This window comes from Dryas octopetala, chromosome 3 (genome assembly GCF_963921425.1).
Source record: "Dryas octopetala chromosome 3, drDryOcto1.1, whole genome shotgun sequence".
Classification (NCBI taxonomy): domain Eukaryota; kingdom Viridiplantae; phylum Streptophyta; class Magnoliopsida; order Rosales; family Rosaceae; genus Dryas; species Dryas octopetala.
In genome coordinates this window covers 15036751-15041422 of record NC_141368.1, presented here as the reverse complement: position 1 = coordinate 15041422, position 4672 = coordinate 15036751, and the positions used below count along the sequence as shown (strand labels likewise).

Here is a 4672-nt window from a genome sequence, read left to right as displayed (position 1 = left end):
AGTACGAATACCAAATGTATTGAGCGCAATTGCGAAGGACTAATGACGAGCTATATGGAGGATAAAAGAAGAATCCTCTTATATATATATAAGTGTTCGGGGAAACAGATAAGTCTGACAAAAGCTCCTATTGTCTATTGATAGTCTGCAAACTGCCCCGAACAGTACATATATGAATAAAAGCAAGTTTGATACATGAATCGCAGACCGCAGTTTACAAGCTGCGACTTCATGGTCATCACTCATCAAGTATTCATTAATTACCCCATTTATTGCTTTCTATTTTTATCATATATTTCTAAACATTTTGAACTTGGAGCCACACGAACAACATCCCTCCGGTATGTCCAAGGGTTTAAATTTCGAAGTTTTCGGTGAAATTTCGCCGAAAATTTTGATTTTTTGGGGGTCCGAAATTTTAACACCAATTCGACCGAATTTCAGTAAATTTCGGCGAAATATTCGAAATTTCGGATACCCTAAATGCAAATTTTTTTGAATTTGAGGGAAATTTCGACGAAATTTAAGCGAAATTTAGGGAAACTTTGACAAAATTTCCCTCAAATACCTAGCTAACCCCAGCCCCCAGCGCACCAAATTTCCCTCAGTTCCTCAAATACACAGCCTCACAATCTCACCTGCATAGTCGTCGGCACACACCTCCATCGATCTCAAACCCGATCTGCAGCGCCTCCTCTCTCCTCCGTCTTCTCGGCTCTGTCTCTTCTCTCTGTCTCTTCTCTCTCTCTCGCCTCTCTCCTCCATCTTCTCGTCTTGCAGCGCCGTTCTCGGGCGTCTCTATCTTCTTGGCGCCATTCTCGGCTTGCAGCGCCGTTCCGGCCACCTCGAAGCCCCCGGAGTTTCTCTCTCTTAACCCCCCTGAAATCAGTTTGTGCGAAGTGCCATCAACCCGTGACTGTGAGTAATAGTCTAATAGACTAATCTAAACTCTAAACTGTCTAATAGACTTATAGACTAACAGTGTAAATGTCTAAATTAATGTATCATGTATTGATGTATATGAGTATATCTGTATGTATGAGGTTGAGTATATCATTTACCCACTTTTAAATATTATCTAACATCAATTGATCAATATCATATTTTGGGTTTACATGTAAATTATATTGATCTTGGGTTGATTTATATAGATTTGGAATTAATTGTATAATTTTGGGTTGATTTTGATTTGTATAAGTGTATGATTTTGGGTTAATTTTGAATCTTTAATCGTATAATTTTGGAATTGATTGTATAATTTTAGGTTGAATTTGATTTGTATGATTTGTGTAATTTGTATGATATATAAATATTGATATGGAAGTTGAAAGTGGTGATATGATATGATTATGAAATTGGAATTAGTATGATTTGTTAATAATTAATATGGAATTTGTATGATTTGTTAATAGTATCTAATATGTATCATGTATGGAATTGCCGAATTGGTAATTTAAAATTAGTAAAATTAATATGGAGTTGGTAATAAATTAATAATTAATATGAAATTAGTAATATGGAAATGAAATTGGTGATATGATATGAAATTACAAATTAGTAATATGGAAATATGGAATTGCCAATTGGTAATATGAATATGATATGAAATTACTAATTAGTAATAAGTTAATAACTAATATGATATTAATTTCTTGGTGATATACTGATATGATATTAATATGGAATTTAATTGTTATTGTTATTGTTGTTGTGTTATTGTGTATGTCTTTTTGTTATTAGGAATTTAGGATTCAATGGCCAGTGGAGGGAGATCACATGATCCAGCTTGGGATCATGCCGATCCACTACCGGGTGGCAGACAAGGTTCAATATGCAAATATTGTGGCCTTGTAATGAAGGGTGCTGGAGTGACACGCTTGAAATACCACCTTAGTGGTATGGATCCTGGACACAATGTGCAGCGATGCAAGAGTGTCCCACCAGAAGTGAAACAATTCATCATTGCAGGGATGCAACACAAACAACACCAAAAAAGCAAAAAAATACAAAGGATGGAAGAGCTCAGAGAAGAGCTTCGAGAACAAGGTCAGATTAAGCTGAGTGATGATGATGAGGATGATGATGATGAGGATCATAATGATGATATGGGGCCTCAAGAGCGAAGAGAATTTCGAGCTGCACTTCGAGCCTTTAGAGCAGCAGAATGGGAGAGGGAACACTTACATAAAGTCCCAAACAGGGGACAAGGTTCTGGGTCTAGTAGTGGTGCACAGATGCGAAGAGGATCAAGCATGAGGGAATCACGACCAACACCTCCAGTAGCACCAAGCTTGTACAAGGCAGCTCAAGCACGCCAAAAGAGTGTTAAAAATCTCTTTTCCGGAGGGTCAATCAAAGATGGGATGCAACGCTTGATCAGCAAGTTCTTCATATATGAAAATGTTCCTCCTTTAAAAGCAGCATCTCATCATTTCAAAAATTTGGTGATAGGATGTCAACAGGCAGGAGTAGGAGTGGAACCTCCAACACCCTATCAGATACGCACCAGATTTTTGGACCAGGAGTTTCAAGAAATGCAAGAGCATGTAAACAAATTGAAGGCCAATTGGGCAACTTATAGTTGCACAATCATGTGCGATGGTTGGACAGGTCCAACCAAACTGTCTATCATAAACTTCATGGCCTACTCAAGAGGGAAGTCGGTATTCCTTAAGTCCGTTGATTCTTCAGATTGCATAAAGGATCATAAATATATTTATGGGCTACTGAAGGATGTAATCACGGAGGCTGAAAAGGAAAATGTTGTTCAAGTTGTGACCGACAATGGTTCCGCATTTGTCAAAGCAGGTAAGAAGTTAATGAACAAATACAATGTGTACTGGACGTCGTGTGCAGCACATTGCATTGATCTAATGTTTGAAGAGATGGGGAAGAAAGAGCAGGTTGCTAATGTGATTAAAAAAGTCAGAATGATCACAAATTATATTTACAACCATAACTGGTTGTTGGCAAAGATGCGAGAGATCACGAAGGGAGATATTGTTCGTCCTGGTGTCACCCGATTTGCTACAAACTATATTGCATTAGATAGTTTGTATGGTAAGATGATGGGGCTGAAGCAATTGTTCACCAGTGATGATTGGGGTCGTAGCAATTTCCGGCGTTCAGATGCAGGCATCACGGTTGAAAATATAGTTCTTGATCACTCTTTTTGGCAACAGGTGCATAAGGTGTGCGGTCTGTTTGAACCTTTCTACGTAGTTTTACGTATTGTCGACACAGAAGTGTATCCTACAATGTCATCAATTTATGAGTTGATGCGTGTCGTGAAGGAAGAGCTAGAAAAAAAACAGGGTGCACAGTGAGTAATAAAAATCATCAACGATCGATGGTTTAAAACGTTACAATACGATTTGCACGCAGCAAGTAACCCAATAATTTATTTGTTATTTTGGTTCCGCATTTTTTTTAATTGATTTAGCTTTCAATTAATGAACTAAATTACTAATTATGTATTTTTATATATACTTGATGCATGATTGCAGCCTATTATTTGAATCCTCGCTATCAATATAGACCTGGCGTTGGAGATGATGGTGAACTTATTCGGGCTGTGCACAACGTATTCTCCAAATTGGATCCCTATTCACCAGAAGTTGGCTAATTTGGAAATGAGGTAAAAATAATTTGCCATAAGGCCCATAAGAATCCTTACGAAAAATATTAATACTTTATAGAATTTGATTGTCTTAAATTATTTATTTGATTGATATTGTATAATTTGTATTGTATTTGTATCTAGTTAACATATTTTAAAGATGCCCGGAAAATGTTCGGAGAGCGAGCTGCAAAGGCCGCTAGATCACGAATGTCTCCTAGTGAGTATACATCGTACTTGTATTAGTTAGATTAACTTAAATATTTATATTTATAGTTACACTTAGACAAACAAATTTTTCATTTCAGGTGAATGGTTGATCATGTATGGGAGTGATGCGCCTACTGTGAGGAAGTTAGCCATCAAAATTTTATCACAAACGGCGTCATCATCAGCTTGTGAAAGAAACTGGAGCACTTTCGCACTCATACACACCAAACAACGAAACAGGCTCTCATATAGTAGGTTAGAAAAGATGGTGTATTACTACTATAATATGAGACTTGCACTTCGAGACAAGAAAGCAGAGGAGGATCGCGTTGATGAATATGATCCGCTGGATATATACGATGCTACTATAGGGGATGATGATGTGGAGGAAAACCAACTTTATCAGTAGATTAGGCCCTTCCATTTAGATGATGATGCAGGCAATCTAGACCCTAATATTGCAGCTCAAGCACGTCAGGAAGGTATCAATGTGGACAGAGTTCTAAATGAGGAGGTGAGCCCTACTGCAAGTTTCAATGAACTTATGCAACCAAGGTCGACACATCGTACTGAGCCAGTTCCCACTAATCCTTCTCGATCAGGCAACTCTAGCACAAGATCGGGCACTCCTACCAACAGTGGAGGTAGAGGTAGTGGTGGTGGAAATGAAGATGTCACTGGACATTCTCAAGAGTATATGAGCCCATTTTCTGTCGAAGCAAACTACACACGTGCAACACAAGATGAAGATCATGGGAGTCGGCGTGCCGGACCAGGAATTGGTGCCATAGGAAAAGACTATAGTCGCAGACAAAGAGGTCATGAGAGTTTGGCACAAGAAGA

At 38.2% G+C, this 4672-nt stretch overlaps 1 pseudogene; it reads left to right on the top strand.

Annotated features, from left to right (window-relative positions):
- The first annotated feature begins 1754 nt into the window (after window positions 1–1754).
- Window positions 1755–4238, top strand: LOC147291260 (uncharacterized; annotated as a pseudogene).
- Window positions 4239–4672: the final 434 nt, after the last annotated feature.